We start from the raw sequence: 21,647 nt of genomic DNA, 5'->3' as shown, positions 1-21,647 counted from the left end.
CCATGAACTTCCCAACGTCTTTTATTTTCTCTACTCATTATAGATACAAAGGCAACAAATCAACTGATCTATCATTTCCTGTGTTAGAAGATAAGAGACTAAGAGGGCATGAAAAGGACGGAATATAGAATTAGCCTTTAAAGAATTAAATCAGCTGCAGGGGCAGATTGAATGGTAATACTCTGAGCACCTTCAAGTAGCAGCTTGAGTATCAATGAGGCAAACGCAAGCTCCTGGCCTTTCAAGTTAGAGTAACGTGCATCGTCCCTCGTCCCTTTATTAATCTTAAGAAAAACTGATGATGCGTGTAGGTCTTCAGGGGCAGACTGACTACAACATAAGGTGCCCCCAATCCTCAGCCCCTCCATGTACCCTGTATCCACATGCTACATCATGTCATTCTGTGGTTACTCCCACTGAGAGGTGGGATCTATCTTTCCAACCCTTGCTTCTTGGCTGCCTTGTCTCACGTTAGCCAGTAAAATATGGTGGAAGTGACTGTGTGTGTGATCTGAGCCTAGTGGCCTTAGGCTCTCCTGCCCACTCTTTTTCCTCTGCTTTTTCCTAGAGAACAAGCCTGGGCCAGCGTGAGACCACTTAAAGCAGAGGTGAGGTTATCCTCCAACCTGCCAGCCCCTCGTTGACCCACCAGCTGGCCCAGATACAAGAGTGAGCCCAGCTGAGATCATCAGAGCCTGGCTTAAACCAGCACAACTGCAGAGATGACCCTTCGACTCCTGACAAATAGTAAATAGTGGTTACTTCAAGCCACTAAGTTTTGGAGTGCTTTGTGATGCAGCACTATTTGGCTAAATAAAAACATACATAAATACATAAATAACTGATAGAGCTTCCTTTGGAGAAGCTGTGATAAAAAGTCCAGGTATACAAATAATTCCAACAGGACACTGGCTCTCTTCTGACAAAATTATTAATGAACACAAATACACTGTAATAACATAATTGCATCATTTATAAAACAAAAAACACATTAGGGAATTAGATAATAAAAACACATTTCTATATTAGTTTTCATTTTTCAAGGGGTTTAATCTATTCAGTAATTGACTATATTAACTTGAGCAAATTTTTTAAGTTCGCTAGACTTCAAATTCTGTTAGTCATTCCTTCTTTTCAGCATTCGTTTACTGAGGATTATGATGAACAGAGTTGTGAGTTGGGTACGGGGGCGGGGGCAGGGAGGGGGGTGGTTGCTCCAAAGGTGAATAACACGCCAGTCCCTAATCTCAAATAACTTCCATCTAGTAGGGTTGACAAGGGCACATACTCACTTTTCATGCACTGCAGGCAACATGTCAAGCCCTTGCTGCCATCTCTGCCATTTTAAATCTTACTCATCTTACCAGGTCCAGATGAAGGGTCCCTCCTTTTATATCTTCCTTAATCCCACCCTTATTTTTCTTTGCCCTCCAGCCATAAGCAAACTTTCTCAACTTTAAAAATACAGTATGGGAGGTCTACAGCAGGTTCAGGCAATAATCCAGGGCAGTCATAAAATTTAAGGCTAAAAAAAAAAGCTTTATATCAGACAGGTCATGAAAGGCCTTGATTATTGATTGCCAAGTATGTACTTGATTCCACAGGAAATAGGGAGCCATGGAGGGCTTCTGAGAAAGGGAATGACCTAATCAAAGCTATCATTTTTGAGAGACCTGAGCCCTTACTGCAGGACCATGGAAGCCCCAAAGTGATGGAGTTTCAGACATCATGAGATGGCCAATTGCATATGCTGCATAAAGGTAAAGCAGGAGGAAAAATTGAGTTTGCCAACTAGGCAGCCTCTGGTGACCTTGGAAAGGAAAAGCTCAATGGAATTAGCTTAGAAGGAAGAGATGGAGAAGGTAGGTGACAAACCCAAACTAAGATTCCCCAAGATTCCCACCCCAAGATTGTCCAGCAAGGAGGTAAGATTGACCATTGTTTACAAAGAGAATTTATTATTTTGTAAAGATTTTATTTATTTATTCATGAGAGACACAGAGAGAGGCAGAGACATAAGAAGCAGGCTCCCCACAAGGAGCCCAATGCAGGACTTGGTCCCGGACTCTAGGATCACGCCCTGAGCCGAAGGCAGACGCTCAACTGCTGAGCCACCCAGGCATCCCTACAAAGAGAATTTAAGGATGCAGAGCATTTGAGAGAAGATTAGAGTTAGCCTCTCTCTGACAAATTGCTTTTTTTGGTCTAAAAGACCCAAGAAACCCTAGTGTTCCTCAGAAGTGCCTTACAGGCTGTTATTGGGAGAGAAGAGAACACTGAGGGCTCAAGGGGCACAGGCTGAGTGGGCAGGATCCAGACTTCTTGTTTGCATTTCAACAAACCTAATCCCATTTGTCTTCCTTATGTACTGAGGTTCCATGCTGAATTTCATTTGGAAAATATAGGGTCCTTTATATTGATATAAAAAAAATAACGACAATATGAAAACCATTAAACCAGATGATTGTCATGATAAAATACTATACTAACTATCTTCCAAAACTGAAAATGAGAAAAAATTCAGGAGGTGAGCACCTAGTACCTCCTGAGCATATTATAGTTTGGACAACATGCTGTATACTTTCCTTAAGTCCTCTCATTTAATTCACATCACATCTTCACTCTGCAGGTTAGGAAACTGAGCCCCAGATTGATCAAATACCTTGCCCAAGATCTCTGGGTTGATTCTAGGGCCTGGGTTCTTGACCACTATATCACAGCTGTGTGCACAGTGAAGCCTGGGGCTCCTCCATGAGTTCTATGAGTTTGAATCTGGATTTCTAGGAGCACATACAAGTGTGACTTTGGCCAGGAGACGCCACTTAACTTAAGGAACAGAAGGGATACGCTGAGAGGAAAAGATAGCAAGAGGAAGACTGAAAGAACTAGAAAGTATCTGAGAAAAGGATTATTGAATTAGTGGAGCCTGGAAGAATGGGTGAAAGTGGAAACCCTGACTCTAGAACTGTAAATAAAAATCTCTCTCTCTCTCTCTCTCTCTCTCTCTCTCTCTCTCTCTCTCACACACACACACACAGGCACAGGCACAATCATGAATGCCTTTATTTATTTATTTATTTATTTATTTATTTATTTATTTATTTGAGAGAGAACAAAAGCAGGGTGGGGAGTGGCAGAGGGAGTGAGAGAAGCCCCAGTGATGTGGGGCTGGAGCCCAGGACCCTGGGATCACAACCTGAGCCTAAAGCAGACACTTCCCTGACTGAGCCACCCAGGCCCGCATAAATGCCATTTCTAGAAAGGTTATCTATGTAACAGAAAATGCATTCTTTACCCTATGTTGGAACAGATTTTAATTTTGAAAATCTAAACTTCTCTAGAACTCATTATTATTAGATAATATTAATATACTATTTATTATTAGGTAATATTAGTTATAACATCTAGTTCACCCCACTTAAAACTCCACTTCTCCCCAACTCTCTATCCCAGGGTCTTGGCTTTATTTTTTCCTCCATGAATTTAGCACCGTTTTGTAAGACTACATATATTATTTATTCCTTGGCTTACTGCCTATGTCTCCCCATCAGGACATAAGTTCCTCAGGCAGAGGTGGAGAAGAGGTTTCTCGTTTCTCTGGTTGCTCACCCTGTATCTCTAGCACCTACCATAATACCTGGCTGCTAAGAAGCACTCCAGCACTCAATAAATATTTGTTGAACAAATGAATGTGTTACTTTGTTATGATATTTATGGAATAAGCCGTTGTATCTATTCATTCCCGTCCCACCTTATGGTATCTGCAACAGGAGAGTGCCCATCAATTACAAGTCTATTTAGCATTTATATGGCACTTTATATTTAAAATACACTGTTCAGTTATTATCCCCACAATCGACCTTGAGAAGATATACTCAAAAGTAGAGATGTCCACAGCTCTTCTCCTTCCTAGACCTCCACAACAGATGTGAGGCATGGGGTGAGAGGGAGGAGCAAGTTCAAGGATGCGGGAGAAGAGGGGAGGGAAGAGGAGACAAGGTGCATAGAACCCCTGTTGTTGAAACTCCATTCCCTGGCTTACCTTTGCCTCCTTAGAAGTGGTGGCCCAGAGCCAGAGATCCTCCCCTCCAGCTGCTGCAGGTGAGTTCAGCATCCCCGCAGAGGAGGAGGAGAAAAATGAAGCCCCAGGAGCCTAGAGAGGAGGTGAGGCGTGAGAGGAGGAGGGACTCCCAGCAACCATCTCCCAGCAAGGGTCTTCAATTGTGGCCTCCGAGCTCTCCACCTTCTTTACAGGTGGCAACCAGACAAATTCCTTTCCACACCACTTCTCAGCTTGCCTGGAGCTCCACTCTCTGCCACCACAAGCCAGAGTCACTAAGCATGAAGCCCAGTGCCCTCACCCAGCCTTCTGATCTACCCTACCCACCTCAGCCACAGGACTTAGCCTCAGGTGGGAAGACCAATGAGCCACACTGCATATGGCCCAACAGTGATAAAAACAAAAACAAAAAACAGATGTTAACCTAAGAGCTTGTATGTCCTGCTTCACGTACAAATACCCCAACCCTGTGGCCTTTAGGAAGAGCTTGGCCTGAATGTGGCATCAAGTGGATGCTCTTCTGTTGCCGGGACTAAACATACTAAACAAAGACCTGTCTAAGTCCCCTACTTTAGTGCTATGGTACCTTAAATCTCAGCCTCGAACTTACCAACTCCTTCCCCAGCTCAGCAATAAGAATGAGCAAATCATCAGGAAAATCAGCAGAAAAGAAGGTCCAGGTGTTGGCAGCCACTAGGCATTCTCAGACAAGGCAAGAAACACAGCAATAAGCAGATCATTTTCATAAACTTGGTACAATAATATTGGCTGTTTCTGGAAAATCCCTTACACACAAGGCGCAAAAAAGCTATTCTTTGTGTAAAGGGAACTAACACCTAAGAAGCACACAGAACATCTCCAGTGTGCCCAGCACTATACAAGCTCTATACAGAAACCGTCTTACTTAAACTTCTCAATTACCCTAGGAGATATGTGTCATATCTCTGTTCATTAAAAGAGGGAAATTGAAAAAGGCTCATAAATGTCTAATAACTTGCTTAAGTTCCCACAGTTAAAAAGTGGAAGAGTCAGGTCTAAAAACTAGGCCTCCCAACTTTCAAGCCCAAGCACTCTGTCTGGTCATTGTATAGAAAAAGTTTACTTTTTTTTTTTTGTAATTTCCCACTGAATATTTGAACTTTTCTTGTTTTAGGGCCTAAGGGAGAAAGCATTTAAGATATTTTAATCTTTCTTTAGTGTTACTCTGACATCACACATCTTGGACGGCCCCAGGGAGATTACTGCAAACATTATTTATTATAATACTGCTTGATCTCTGGGTATTTATTGAACGTCTATTGATTGTTAATAGGGATTCCTACTTGACAAGAGCAGTAAGAGGGCCAACTTTCTTTTTCAATTGTTTTGTGTATTGACTTCATTATTTGAGGCCTTCGTCTTATCTTTATGAACATTCACCAGACATATTTGAATCAAAGACATGTTCATTCCACTGGCATTTCTAATCTTCAGTGGGTCATACATTATGTACACATCAGCTCAGCTAGTAAATACATTTAAAAAGATAGGTTTGACACACATAAATTCACATTGCATGATACTTCATGCAAGAAACTTCCAAGCAGCTAACTTGCTATCAGACCATTAATAAAAATGTTGTAGAAACTGCTTCTAAAGGGTGGCAATTAGCTACAATGATTAGACAAAACATGGTTTCACATTAAATTAAATTGATATTTAAATGTAATTGTTTTTAGCTCTGTGGTGTCAAGGTACTACATAAATCCATTATTACTACTATTTAAAGCAATAGTAACAACCACAATAACTCAACCAAATTTTCCTAGATTGTAATTTGCTGTGCCCCAATGAAGTTAATTGCATACTTGGGAGGGGGGTTAACTCTTTCAAGCCACTTGGGATAGTTTAATGACAGTTTTTGAAAGAGTTAATTGCCTTCCAAAATGTCTCCCAGTGGAGAGAGTTCATATACATATACAGTATAGCTCTAAAGAAACATATTAATTTACACTTAGCTAGATTAACTCTGCCCAAATAGTTTTACTCCATTTAAAACTAACTGAAATGTCAACACATTATAAAGAGGGCTATTAGCAATTCAAATATGAAGTTATTCATGACTTTAGACAAAACAAACAAAACAATAAAACCTTTAGAAGATAGTGGTAAGCTTTCTCCGAGGACTTTGAAAAATAATTTTTTAAAAAAGTAGAATGATTTCTAAGTGAGTAGAGTATATCTGTTTTGTGTTGCCTAATCCTGAGCTGAAACCTTTAAGTCAGGGATGCCAAATTTCAAAGTGTCCATTCTCCACCAGGGAAAACGTGTGAGGCAACAGGGAGTGTGGTAGGTATTGTGGCAAACTGAAGAGGGCACAACCCATCCAAAGCAGTTGGGCAATTCTTGCTGGGTGGCATGTGGACATAGTTTCTATATCTTTCCATTTGTTAAAGAGGGGCCCCAAATGTGAATTTTTATTTCTTAAAATTTCTTGATTTTGAAACACCATGTAGACCCAACAAAATATGACTGCAGGCTGGATTTGACCTACAAGCCTCAAGTTTGAACCTCTGCTCTAAATGGTTTCTGACTTCAAGTCTAAGTTGGCAGGAAGGCCATTTGTAGAGACACACCTAGGAGTTATTTATGTCATTATGTCTTGGAAATGAAGCCAGGTATGGGGCTGTCTGCTTCCAAAAGGAAAAATAAGAGAGAAAGAGAGAGAGAGAGAGAGAGAGAGAGAGAGAGAGACCACATCAATGCCATGATCATTCATCACTGTTAATGTGGCTAATGATTTCTATTTCTTCTCCTGGTTTTTGCTGTAGTGATCTTGCCCTGGATGCATTACTTGGAGTCACTGGTGACATAATTCCAATAGCAATCTCATCAAAACCAGCCACCCAATTCATCCACAAATTCAAATGTACTCATTATCAAGTGAGGTAAAAGAACGTCAAGACCCATCTCTTGCCCTATCAAGACTCCTTTCCTAACCAGAGACCACTCCACCCCTCGATGTGCTCCTGGCAGTCACAGGATGCTGGAGCAAGAAAAAAATCTGTCAAAAATAACTCCTAAGAGGATCATGGAAATTTTTTTTTGCCAATGACAAAGCTGCAGAAAGGGCTATTGTGTTTAATATGAATGTTAGATATAAAATGTTCAAATCTCATCTTATTCCAAAAAGCTTCCCTGATTCTTCTAGCTCTGAACTTCCAGTTTAATTCATACTTTCTATCTTGAATTACAATTACTTGAGCATGTAATTTCCAAAATATATCTTATTTCTAAAATATATCAAGGTTGTTTTTAGAATAGAATCCCTGTCTGGTTTATCTCTGTACCCACAAAGCAATTAATACATCCCTGGTAAATGGCAGCTATTCTTTAAATATTTGGTAGGTGGATAGGTGGTGGATGGATGAATGATGAGTGGGTGGATGGATGGATGGATGGATGGATGGGTTGGTGGATGGATGAGTAAAAGGAAAGAGAAGGAATAGATGGAGAAAATCTTTTCTCTAGGCTCAGAGAGCATGATCATGAATGTGGACTAGGAAAAATATTTACTGTGCTGAAAAATCTTATGAATTGCATTGTGTCAGACAGCAAATATTGGTTATTCATTACCTAATAGCCATAACTCCACTTTCTCCTTGCAGAGAAAACCCTTGATCTTAGGTACCAGGAATCCCTCTCCATGCCCTAGTTCAATCCTGATAATTGTATTGCTCTTTAGTAATTTATCTGGGGGAAGAGAAGGTCAGATGGACAAGCTCTAGCCGATGAAACTTAAGAAGAACGCTGCAGAGTTTCTGGGAGGAGCTACTTTTCTACAGAAACAAACAAAATTACAGGACTTTTCACCTATCTTTCCCTTTCTGCTTGCAACACTTAGTGTGAGGAGGTGATACTTGGAGCTGTGGCAGCTATCTTAAAACCATGTGGCAATAAGCAATGAAGAGAAAAGGCTGAGAAGGATAGAGAAGAGAGATGGGAAGAAACTAGATTCTTAATGACACAGCTGAGTGAACAAACAAACCCTGAGACCACCGACCTCTCCTGCTAAGTAAATATTTAATGAACTTATATCAAACAATGGTTAGTTTTTTTCATCTCTCAGTGGAAATTATTCCTTATGACATAGCCTTCCACCCAAAGACAGATGACGATAAACAACCGCAGTCGGGCTGATGACAGAGCCTGGAAATTAGTGGCCAGGTCTGAATGACTCCCGCTGCAGCAAAGTGAGGTCTTAGGGAAGAAGCAGAATTTTAACTGCAATATCTGGCGTCTCCTTGCTCCCTCTCATCAGGCAACCACACACTCCAAATGAGTTCCATTCCTAAGGCTGACAACTGAGGGACTCATCCTTTTGTTCCCATTTGCCTCAAATCACAGTCCTCCGGCACGCCTCCTGGACAGTATTTATGCAGGGCGGAATATATGGCTCACATTAGAACAAATAGAACTTCCTAAATTGGGCAATTTGTGACTTTGCACCTCAGGTTTCACTCATCCCTGATTTGAAATGCGCTAAAAGCACATTATTACTGTTTAAGATGCAAACTACTGCCCTGAAAAATATTGCTTTTTACCTGAGGTGAAACAAGTTATAAATTAATGGTTGGTCGAGGGTAAGGTGTGTGGGTAAATAGAAATTCCTTAGCACCATGTGGAGGCCATTCTGCTAATATGATGAGGCTATACTTGCGAGTGGATTAATTACTCTTTTCTTCTAACTTAATTTATTTCATACTTTAAGAAACCAAAATGTCCAGTAGCCACTATGCTTGTGACAAAGAAACACAATAAAAGCAATTTCTCCAGTACAAAAAATAAAGCGTTCCCGGTAATGCATTTTTGAATCCAGCATACCTTCGCCTAATGAGGTTTCAGCATGCTATAAATAACACTAATGAGACTTTGTCTTGCCCATGTAATATATTTCCTTGATATAGCCTTAGATTCTCCGTGTTGCGTGGAAAACTAACAGCCTCAGAAAGAAATGTCGTCCAATAGCACATTAAACCAAAAGCACAATTAAATATAAATGAATTCAGTAATTTAATTGCACAATTGTCGCTTTAAAAAATTCAGAAGAAAAGTAATGATGTCATTTTTTTAAATCGGTAAATAATAAAAGTGCTTGTGGGGATGGTGCAATATTTAAATAAACATTTTTCTGGTAAGGGTAGGTAGCAAAGGCAGTTGCACATGTTTAGGAAAATCCTGTGGCTTGCAAAAAAAAAAAATTGAGCATCTTGGCATACATCATTCTGCACGTGTGATGTGGAGAGACAAACGTCTTGGTTTCAATCTTTATTGAAAGCGTAGCCCATAGGCGGAGGGTTTTCTGCTTCTGAACATTACCAACCAGGATTCACATGATTCCAGTTAAAACGGGATGCAAAATGGCAGTGTGCCTAAGAGATTCTCTCCCCAGGTCCCAGTAAGATGAGAACCCTGCGTGGCTACCAGAAATGCGATCGTTTTCATATACCAATGAGGTGGCGTTTTAATGCTGACCAAGTAGTAGAAAAATCATTAATGGCTATTCTTGAGTTCCCTTTTATCCAAAGACTGACCCAACACATCCTCCCTTTGATTGTCCTCCCTGATAAGATCAGAGACCTGAAACTTAGTCTGAAGGAAGATCTAAAGGAAGGATTTGGGTTTCACTTTACATTGATTTTTATTCAATTCCAATCAAGAACACATCCAAGAAATTTACTTACTCGGTTCCAGCATTCTGATAAGGAGAGTGGGGGGAAGAGGCTCTTTAAGTTAGCTATTATCTTGCATCCCAGGTATTGGGACAAGGACAAGCAGATGGGAGAAACGTCCTTACACAGCCACCTAAGCAAGTTTTTGGGAGAGGCCGTGGCTGCGTCTAAATATCCTGAGCAGATCTACCGCCCTTGTTTTCATTGCATTTGTGCTTGATATTTACAACAATCTCTATGTGTGATTTTCATTTACTCTATCTTGAACAACGCTTCAACTAGACCACTCATTGACTCATTTTTCTCATTCATTCTTTCGGTGATTTATTGAGCGCCCCTTCTCCTCCAGGCATAGTCCTAGACACTGGAATCGTCTAGTTAGCCCTGTCCCTGCTTTCAGGAGCTGACACTCTAGTGCATTAGCGGTCACAGATGATCAAATAAGCAAGTAGGAAGATCACTTCTAAAAGCAATAAGCACACCAAGAATGTAATAAGCATAATAAAAATATGTAATAAAAATAATGCAATAGAAGCTCGAGGGTAGAGGGCCGACACTTCAGTCACGTGGCCAAGGAGGACTCTTCTGGAAGCTGATTTGTGAACACGATGAAGAGACCACCGGCCAACGCCAAGATCTGGGAAGGACACTCTTGGCGGAAGGCCGGGAGGGGAGAACGAGCCGCCAGGCCCAAGGAACACGAGAAAACAAGCATGATCTGTATGGAGGCCCCCATTTTACAGGGATGAAACTAAAGCGTGGACAGGATTCTGTGCGACCTCACTGGAGTCTCAAAGTCATCAGACTCCTAATCCCACCTCCCCCCCCACCCCCCCAGGCCCAGCCCTACTCTACTTAGGTTGAAAGATGGTCCCATCCTTCAACAGCGCTCTGGGTGGCCCTCGGGGAGCCCACCCTGGGGACCACGCTGCCTTCCCCACTGGGTTCCCTACGGGTCTTGGTTTAGAGAACCAAGTGGACGGCCACACAATGCAGTTGGTCAAAAGTCCATAGTGAAGAGGGAAATTCCTGGAAGGCTTTCAGAACCATAAAGTAACGAGATCCCCATAACTAGAGAGCCACACACTTTTCCATGAAGACCAAGAGGCCCGAGTTCGAGCTCCGTCAATGCCTTTACCAGCTGCCTGGCCTCGGGCTCATTCTAGGCTGCACTTTCCCCTCGGGTGAAACAGAGCTCGTGGTCAGACCACGGACCGGACGCTGGGAGCACCGAAGGAGGGAATCCCCGCCAGGTGCCGGCCAGGACAGGCCCAAGGGCATCCTCACATCCTCCCACGGTGTCATCCTCCAGGAGCAAGTGCGCCCAAACCAAAAGCCCAAACCAAACAAACAAAAACAACAACAACAAAAAAAACCCCACCTTCACTCCTATCCTATTTCCCTTATTTCTAAAGGGCCTTTTGGAGGAGAGCTAGTGCCCGTTTAGCATTAGCTGTTTTCTCATCTCTCTTGCCCACAAGTGCCTAGTGGGCAGAGAAGGCGTCTGTTTAATTAACTTTCAACAGCGCCTGGCACACTTCAAAAGGAGCCCAGTGGCTCCCCGGGAAAGATCGCCACCCCCCTCTATAAATATCCGCCACTTGGTATGAGGATAGAGGGAGATGACAGATACGACGGCATTGTGCAACTGAAGTCCCTTGCAGGAACGGGACATAATTGCTATTAACGAAAAGTAGTAAGAATAATGAAGAAGGTGGATATATGTCGGAGGGCCCTATCCCCACATCCACCGCCGTTCTGGAACAATCGCCTGCAAGTTCTAAGCAAGTCTTACAGAGTCATCACTAAAGTCCCTGCTCTGCTACCCAAGCTGGGCCTCGTTTCTGATTCCCGCTCCTCCAAAGCACCATCTCTTTTTACACGTCCTCTGGAATTCCACACGGCGGGAGCAACAGCTGTGTTAGGCCGACCCATCATTCATGCCTGCGCCCCTCGCCATAAGTCAAAAAGCCTGTGATCGCTTGGAAACCACCTCTGATGGTAGGAGACGGCGCGGCAGACTGGATTTACAACAAAGCCCTGCCTGCAGAAATCTTCCTGTCACCTGCAGGCCACATAAACCATTAGCATCCCCGCCACGGCGCGCGGTCAATGAGCTACGCAGGCATTTCAAAACCGAGCACTTTGCCGCTATTTATGGGCCAAGTCAGGGACTTCCAGCAGCTCTCTGATTTTCTTGTCGGCCTGCCAGAAGAGAAGCTACAAAGAACAGCTGCATCACCCACCCTCCTACAGTTGGAACGTTTGAAGAAAATTAAAAGAAAAAATTCCAAGTGTTAAAAGGTGCCGCTCTCCGTGTGTTTCTCCTCGCTGTGTTTCTCAGGCCCTGCGAACACTTTTAGCTTCGCTGCCGGCCACTGCCTTCTGCTAAAGAGGAAATCGGCACCACAATATCATGTTTGTCTAATTGCCCTGCGCAGAGCTTTCACCAAAGGCAAGCCACAGAGGAATATTATTATTTTTAGAACACTACCCGGTTTTAACATTTTAGCAGCCATGTGATCTCTAGAACCACAATGGCCCTAAATGAACAATTTTACCCCATTCTCAGAAACAGATAAATATAGAGACATATATATATATATATTTTCTTTTTAAAATAAGCCCTTTACCCTTACGCAAGCTGATAAAAATATACCCAAAAGCCCCTACTCGTATCTATTTATAAGTATAACATATACACACAAGATATTTAGAGTGTTTGATTGGCCCTCCGTAATAGATTTCTTTTCACTTGCATAGAAAATTAAGTAAAGGTCAACACAATGAAAGGTTTTCTAAGTCACTCCTGTTTATTAGGAAGTTCAGGATAATAGGCTCCAACCTGGAAAAAAAAAATGTCAATGCAATCTAAAAATAACAAAAGGTGCATAACAAATTTGTCCTCATTTTGTTCTTAATAGAAGGTGTTTCTAGTACATCGGCGAGAATGACCTATCAAACGCATCACCTTGTACAGTCAATTTATTCCTTTATCAGGCAGTCATTGGGGAGGGATTTTGTTTTGCATTGTCTCAACATAAAATGGAATGCCAAGCCTGCTTTCCCTGACGGTGTGAGGGAGGCTCTTTTGTCAGGAAACCTTTTTAAAAGACATTTGATGAACACCAAGAAGATGAGCTGTAGACATATTCCTCCTCCCACCTCCAAACACTGCCCCCACCGCTGGATGACAAAGCCTCTCCTTCTAAGAGCCAAGAGGCAGGGCTGAAATAGGACCCCCTCTGAGTCTCAGTGCCACCACTTGGCCTGGGAAAGAAGCACTCAGAGGTTTCCCCCAAATCAACTGTTTCCCTAGACCTGAAAATCCTGGCTTTGAAGGCAGGAATGTACCAAGTTTTCAGTTGTAGAATGTGAAGGGGGGAGAGCTAGAAGGGCTTCTCTCTAGGGAGCTGCCCGAGAGGGTCGCCAATCCATTTGCACCTCATTATTTTAACAAGCCTGATGAAAGCTGTGGACCTGGCCAACCTTACAGTGGTATAGTATACTCAGATGGAAAAAAGAGAAATGAAATGAAAGAAAGAAAGAAATCCAAATAGCAACTGGTTGGAGGATTTTAATTTGGATAATACAGTACATATTTTAACAGAGAGAGGACAAAAAGAAGAAATGGATGCTTTCATCCATTTTTATCTGGGATGGGCTGAAGAGACATGCATGTCTCCTCCTGTGTAAGCCTTGGCCCTGAAACTTCCCCCAGACCTTGCCCGCTCTTCGCTCTCCGTGAAACACATGCCAAACCATCTTCTTAGGCTTGCAAAGGGGGCTCGGAGTTCCTCCGTCAGAAACATAGTTCTGGAGTCTTAACCGCCAGTCCCCTTCTTAGGTTATAGGAACACCTGGGATGGACCGTCAGGAGCCTGAGAGCCTGCTGGTACCAGAGGAAGGCAGCTCTGGGTAGGAGAGGAATAAAAATCTCACCAGTATGGAATGCCTGCTATGTACCGGGAACACTACATATATTGTCTCCTTTAATCTTTGCAAAAAAAAAAAAAAAATTCTTTTAAAGTAGACATTTAACACCACCATCTGGTCCCACCCCAGCCAGGCTTGCCAGCAGGGATGTGGGGAGGGATGGTTCAGAGACAGCAGAGAGTCACTCCAAAGACCCTGGCAGCGGCAACAGCACGATGCTCATAACCAAGATTGAGTGAGCACTTACTATGTGCTGATTCCGGCCTATTACGTGCCATCTCTCATTTAATCCCCATGAAGACTTCTGAGAGAAGCACGGTTCTTATTTTTAAAGATGAGAAAATCAAGACCAAGAATGAGTAATTTGCTCAAGATCTTATAGCTAGTCAATGGCAAAGTGAGGATTCAAACCGGGTCATCGGACTCCTCTGCTTGACTCTCTCTCCTGCAGCAACAAGTATGAAATAACACAGCTTGCTGGTCATCATTCCAGCAAGCTAATATCTCTGGTCCACAGTTTCCCCAACTGAAAAACAGAGCTAGTAATAGTGCCGGTCGGGGTAACTGTGAGGATTCGGGGTTTTACACAGGGGACCCCCAGTACAGCTGCATCGGAAGCCCAAGCACCGAGGTGGCCAAAGCTCACCGTTGCGTGACAGTAGTCAGCCCTTTCAGAGAGCCAGCTCTGGCCATGAAAAAGCTAATGAGAGAACACAGGTTTCCAGCTATTGAAACGATGCTTGCTTCCTCTGTGCCTGAGTTGCAAATGAGTTGGAAAACCAACCAACTCTGCCCTCAAGAACCCTGAGTCTCATCATAGGTCTTGGGGGTCACACTCCCGAGAGTTCCCCTGGGGTCCTCCCCTGCTTCTCCTTCCTATTATCATAGTTGCCTAAACACAACTGCTAGCAACCGGAGAAAGGTCACTAAGGACCAAGACACCTGCTGGCACCATCTCAGACCCAGGAGCCATCCCCGCCGGGCCTGGCCACCTGTGATCTGCCCCCTGACTCTTCCTGGACAACCCACCGGTGACCAGGGGTGAGCAATGCAGAGAAAACCACAAGCCCCATCCACAGCTATATATTTTAAATAGCATCTCCTCTCTGCAGCCCTATGTGGGAGGGGAACATATGGTCCTACATTCATTATACTCCTGAGTTTAGGTTTGAAACATCATATTTTCATTACAAATAAGCTTTGATGACACTGCCTATTGCAATGATTTCAACGCATGGTTAATTTTATCTGCGGCAGTGGTGAGAGTGGCATACCAATTTACTGCCAGAGGAGAACAATCTGATTTTAGCATCTTAACCCTGAACTTGAGTTCCCTTTGTTCCTGAGAACCTCATTTTAGCAAGACTCAAGACTCAAAGTCTCTGGGAAGAGGACGTCACTGATGCTGACTCAAAGGGAGTGGAAAAGTTGAAGGGGTACAAGCCGAGCTGGAACACCTTCGCGCTGCCGATGGGAAGCAGGGGAAGAGAGAGGCAGAGGGGTTTGGGTTGGGTGACAGTGTGCTTAGAACTTCAACGAGCATATCAGGACTTCTCAATTTGGCCAGCGACCTGGCAAGAGCAGACCGATTTGTGAGGTTCCTTTCTGCTGCATCTGACTTCAGGCCAAGCCAGGAAGCAGCAAGAAAGGCCTCACTCATAGAGACCTTCATTCTGGGCCAGGAAGTTGAAAGCAAAACTAAAATGGAGAATAATGTTGCCAGTGGAGGGGGTGGAGAAGAAGGTATGCTAACTTCTCAGTGCCTCTGTAGGGGCCAGTACACATTATGGGTATATGTGAATATATTAATGTATATTATTTATATTTTATTAGCGTTCATTATCTATTATATACCGTATTAATATATTATGAATATATAGTTTGTTTTTCAAAAAAAAAAAAAAAAGGCTTCGTTCCTACTTGGCAAACTTTTCTGCAGCCATTCGGCTACATTTTATTTCCATTCCTCCAGTCATTTAATGAACACTCGCCAGTTGCCACAAGGTACTGGGAAAAGAAATAGGCATCAAGGATATGGTCCTTGTGCCTGAGCAACTGAGGCCTCACCTGGGACCCAAGGTGGAATGAACCAATTACAGAGATGTGATTAGTTGTTCAGATGCACCAAGGATTCTGAAGAAGTACCTGGTTCCTTCGAGGGGTGCAAAGAGGTGGTTTAACCGCTTCTCTTCAAGGAGGTGGTTAAATAGAAATTGTATCCTAAGGATTAAGAAGAGTTAACCAGGGTGATGCCACCAGAGACAAGAGTCCTTACAAAGGCCCAGAAGCTAAACGCAGCCTCGAGTTAGCATTTCAGCAACTACAGGCACAGAAAAAACCCAGGATAATGTGCCTATGCAATAACGTGAATTTGGACATAATTAAGAATTGGCTCCAGTTCTCAGAGGGCGACAGCTACGATTCTTGCTGTGTGTGTGTGTGCATGTGTGTCTCCTGGTATAACCTGTGCATGCATCTGTACACACGCACGCGGTGTTCTCACACACAAAAGGAGGTTAACACGGGTCCCACATACCAACTATTCTCTCATTTCAACCGCTCCTGAGTGCGCCAACAAAACAGATGACAACTAGCTAGAGATTCCTGGAATGACTGTTGCTACCCTGAGAGTTCCAGCCGACCAGAATGGTTCCTGTGGATAGCCAAGCCAGAGTAGACCTTTGCCACCATGTGCTACCAAACTACAGATGGGACTGGGATGCATTTGGATCTTGCAGCAGGATCTCTGAAGCCCGGGTGCCTAGCTGCATACGTTCTCCCCGGCCATTTCAACCACTTCAGAGCCAGTGGCCCTGCCCCCTCATCCTACACAGTAGACTTTTCTGGAACCGACTCATCACATTATGGAAGGTTTTACGATAGTTGGTTCACTGTGAATGGCATAGAGACTAGTGGGAACGGAGTGCAATGCAGAAGATGAGCATAGAAACAAAGCCTGATTATTAAGAGTTGCATATCCCATGCCGAAGACTTTGGACATCATCTCGAGGTCCAGTGGGGGACCAGCAAGTGACTATATAAGTCAGGGATTCAAAGTCAAAACTGTGCACAGATGCAATCTGTCTGGCCCATGCGAGGTTTTCAGAACCAAGACATTCTGCATAAACCCATTTCTGACTTTCCTTAAGAAGCTGGGCTGACTTTCCCAGTAGCTGGAATAGCTTTGCTCTTTTTGGATGGAATGTGCTCGCTTAGTCACCATAGGCCCCAAAACACCTACTTGGGTCCATGCCTTTGGTAAGCCTGATCCCTGTAGGAATCTGGGTTTGTTTAAAAAAAAAAAAAAAAAAGAGCTGTGATGGAATCAAATTTGCATGTTAAACATATCACTCAGCACCAGTGTCCAGCATGGGTGACAGGGACAGGGAGAGATTGGACGCAGCAGAACCTGCTGCGGGGTTACAATAATCAAGGTTCCACACACGGAACCCAAGGGAGGGCTGTGAATACACCTCCAACAGCCACGCTGCAGCTGGGTGCACCACCTTCCAGGGCTGACCCATAACCCCAGCATCTAAATGCAAATGCAGAGGCATCTCACCAGCACCACGGTTCGACAATACTGATGCAAAACACAATAAATACTGAGGCAAACACACACCAGTCAGAAGTAAAGTAAATTAATAGTACAGCTTAGCTGGGATCACAAATGAATCACTCCAAAAGCAATTCTGTCCTGTTGTAAAATGAGATAAACACCTACTTGCCAGTTATTTTAGGAATAACACAAATCAGCCCATCTGTCTTAATTCAGTGGTACTCATCATACATTTTTAAAGTTATCACTTCCTGAAGAGTCACGCTATCGATGCCAACGGACACACCTTACGTTGACAGTCGATGGCATGACCTACAATCTGAGTGCCGTTGCAGAGCAGCTCTGAAACCCTGAGCTACCTGTCTTCCCCGGGAGTGACTTTTCTCTAGAAAGCCAGAGGGGAGGGGGCCCTCGCTTGCTGGCCAGACACAGTCTTTGAATGACATTGGAGAGGGTTCTGAAGGTAGAGAGGCATTTTTTTTTTGTTGTGGAGGAAGGAGATGCAAATGTTAGCACAGAGAACAATTTACTGCAAACTAAGTTACTAATCAATAGCTGACAGTGGAACAGACCGTCCACTGCAGTTGTAAGAATCATATTCAACCCATGATGGGAGATGCTAGCAAGGGGGACTGCTCTGTTTAAATTGTATCTGTGTTTTGTATTCAGACATAAATAAGCTTGCTGATCGTATCACTGTCTCAGATTTATGGTAAACACAGGAGAGCACAAGAATTTCAGAAAACCTCCCTGGGTCTTGCAATTTTCTTAGAGTAAATACCTTCCACTCCCTCTTTGAATGAAAGAAAACATGGGATGAGAGTCCAGAAAACTCCTAAAATTCACAGCTAGGAAACCAAGGCTTCATAGAAAATATTGGATTAGACAGCCTGAAGTTAGGGCAACACTGTGAAAAGAGCTCAAAATATGTTTTACGACCAACGCAAACTGCATGCAGAATAATGATGCCCTGCTACATAGAGTCCTACAATGGTATTTTACACATCTTAAATTAATCATGATGGGGATCACATAATTAACTCCCACTTAACATTATCATTCTGGGCTCTCGAGAAACTTGCCAGGTCCTCCCTCCACTAGAGCGCCAACAAAATGACTATAAATTCGTTTTTGTCACAGATAGCAAACATGAAGAGAGGCTCCTTCCCCATCCCCTTCCCCATGGTGGTCTTCAGGCAAATATTCTCCCCTTACTGATTACATGATACAGAGCTGCGGATTCCTGGCCTTGGAGTCTTCCAGAGAAGCCCCCACATACCCCCTAAGGCATCTGCTATTAGTTTCCAGGATACCTGGCTGGCCACCTCCTCTTTTGGCAGAAGCCCTTCTGCTTCCGTGGAAGACTCCCCTCTGGCCCCCCCCTCCTTTCTGCTTCCCTACTCCCTAATCCCCTTTCTTTGTCATTATCTCTACAGGAAAGACCAGCAATTTCCAAATAATGGCATCAAATCTGCAAAGTTGCTGAAAAGTTGTATAGAATATTAGAGGTTCATATAAGAAGAAAGAGAGTATATGTGTGCATTCCCCAAATTTACTGAACGTGGCATATGTCTTCAGTAGGGCAACCAGCCCCTTGGTTCCTTGAGCTGAGGGGCTGTGGCTCATATATCTGCCTGCCTCACTCACCTCTCCCAAGGGGGCCCACAGGACTCCTTGAAAAAATCCGTGAATACCTCCTCTTGCCTCTATGAGACTGAAACCAAACCAGGAGGAGGATGAGCTCAGAGGTGTCATTGTCTTCCACCCTTGGCTGGCTATGAAATGAAGGCTGCTCTTGAACCTTCACAATGAGTCACTATCCCCCCTTTACAGATAAGGAAAAGGAAAAGGATGGTCACAAAGGTTAGGTGAGGGGCCCACGGGGAGTGCCTGTCCATTGTCAGGGACAGAAACAGACTCCGATCCAGATCTGGCTGGCCCGACAACCAGGTACAGATGCCAGCAGTGCATCATCTGACAGTGACTAACTTCTCCCACTTCTGTGAGTGTAGACATAGTCATTTAAATCATTGCCCAGGCCTGGCTTCTCACCACAACACAGACACAATCATTTTTTACATGGGTAAATTGACCAAAAAGGTCTTCTAGGTCAACTAATCAGTAACGTCCTTTGCAGCCTAAAGTTACACGAGGGACAAAATCATTTCTCTGGTTCCTTGGAGAAGACATACCTCAAATGAGCTACAAGACGGTGAGTGGCTTAACTGGGATGCGTGACTTCAAGAGCATTGAGTAGAAGTCTGGTAGCAGGATGAAACGGATATTTTCCTTAGTCATCCTAGGACAAGTGAGTCTCAGAGATCATGAGACAAGAACTAGATGAGATTTTCTGGCCCTTTCTCCTGCCCGAAGATAATGCCTAATGATGATGATGGTAGGGATCCCCAGAACGTCGCCCTGTGTATATCACATAATCAGCAGAGGTGAGGTAAAGGGGAGGGGTGTGCTGACAACAGTGCCGATGTTAATTATGGCTTCCCGAGGGCAGCGTTCCAGTTACATTACCTGTAACTTTCAATTCTGGAGCTCTCTCTGCTCAAGTGAATGAGCCATCACAAATGCTAGCTGACCAGCCGATTTCTCAGATACAATTATGTTTTTCTGATGAGGTTCAGGAAAGCTCAGGGCATCAGGAGGACTTCTTGCCACCACACATCACACCCAGAGCCCTTCTCTCCAGGTTCCATTTGTAAAAGGACGAGTCAGCCTGGGTGGCCATTTTCCACCCTTGAACCAGACCATGGGTCAATGGCTTCCATGCCTTCCTTTCGCACTGCAGGTGACCTCCCAAAGTCCTGGATCACAGCTGACTAAATGAACTGGATAATTAAAAGAGGGGATGAGCCATGCCTTGAGATTTTGCCTGCCTCATCAAGAACATTGTGCCCTTTTTATCAATCTACTGGGTTTTTTTGTTTTTATTTTTCTCCTTTTGAAAAATGATTAGCCTTGAGAAACTTCCTAACCATGGCACCATCCACCATTAGCTGTCATGGCCAGAGTGTTTGAAAAGTTACAAATGCACCCTGTGCTTAGAAAATTCAGTTGACAAAAACACGTGGGGATGGGGGGGATCAGGAGCCTTTTTTTTTTTTTTAGGAGCCTTTCTTATATCATAAACCAAAGCACCAGTTTTATTCTGTATTTGAAGATGTTCTATGACATTGAACTCTTCGTTTAGAAACATTTTTATCTAATGGGGAAAAGGATGGAGATAGGGGTGGGTCATCCCTTGGCTATTAGAATTTCAGTACAATCAAGAATCATAGGAGATACGATATCAAATATATATTATGTGTTTATACACACATGTGCACATGCATATGGATATATACATAATACTACATAGCAAATACAGATAAAGATTCAACTGAATAAAAACTTAAGCTCTATGACAACTTTCCATTTCTTCCGAGAGAAAATTTCCATGATCAAGGATGCTAACTGAGCCATGTAAAAATTGATGTGTGTGGAAGGAGTTATACAAATGTGGCTAATATATCAGTATATCCATAAGGATGCCAGGAAGGAAGGAAGGAGGAAGGAAGGAAGGAAGGAAGGAAGGAAGGAAGGAAGGAAGGAAGGTAGGGACAGAGGGAGGAAGGAAGGAAAAGGAAGGAAGGAGGGGGAAAGGAAGGAAAGAAGAAAATATATAAAAATCCACCCATAAAGGAACAATAAGGAGCCATACTGGACTAAATGTGTCCCCAGAAATAAAGTTATACAAAGATTAGTTTCTAAGTTACCTTCCATGCCCATAATAATAGCTCTGTAAATAATGTTTAGGCCAAACACAAGTTCTGCACATTGTTCCTGACTTCCTTTCACACAAGTTATTGTGTGTCTGCATTTCACTGGAATGAGCTACCTTAGCATCCTCCATACATATCTGTAGAAAAGGGGGCAGGTGACAGAAAGTCCAGATCTACAGCAGAGCCTTTCCTGTGAAGCACACTCAGATCCCCTGTCACCTGGCAGTCTGGTGTAGTGCTTGAGAATCCAGTCCAAATTCTACCTTTACAACTCAACAATTCTGGGCCAATTACTTAGCTTCACTGTGATTCACTTTTGCTTCTTTATAATGGAGAAGATAATGAGGACATATCTCAACAAGGGTGTTGTGAAAATTAAATGAATTGATACATGTATTCGAACAGTGCCCATAATTACTAAATACTAAATTATTATTATTATTATTATTATTATTATTATTATTATTATGTTCCATGAGTAAATCACGGATCCTGAGAAGTTACAAGTCAGTAACAGAAAGAACAAATCCCAGCTCCCAAAACCATAATCAACATTCAAGCTGATCACACTGTATTAATGTGTGTATTGTGTACAATGATTGGAAGGG

At 43.2% G+C, this 21,647-nt stretch overlaps 1 protein-coding gene across 4 annotated transcripts in view; it reads right to left on the bottom strand.

The window, feature by feature from the left end:
- PPARGC1A (PPARG coactivator 1 alpha) overlaps window positions 1-21,647 on the bottom strand; it is a 638,569-nt gene that overhangs the window by 313,336 nt on the left and 303,586 nt on the right. The window contains exons 1-2 of one of the 4 annotated variants that reach the window (XM_072808995.1): window positions 4,671-4,709; window positions 4,043-4,153 (exon numbers count right to left, since the gene is read on the bottom strand). The exons of the other annotated variants lie outside the window; for them this stretch is intronic. The gene's annotated coding sequence lies outside the window, so the exon portion shown is untranslated. Of the gene's footprint in view, window positions 1-4,042; window positions 4,154-4,670; window positions 4,710-21,647 lie in introns of those variants that run through there. 4 annotated transcript variants of the gene reach the window in all.

The sequence above is a fragment of the Canis lupus genome, chromosome 2 (genome assembly GCF_048164855.1).
Source record: "Canis lupus baileyi chromosome 2, mCanLup2.hap1, whole genome shotgun sequence".
Taxonomy (NCBI): Eukaryota; Metazoa; Chordata; class Mammalia; order Carnivora; family Canidae; genus Canis; species Canis lupus.
The sequence above is the reverse complement of the archived record's forward strand: the minus strand, read 5'-3'. Positions and strand labels throughout refer to the sequence as shown.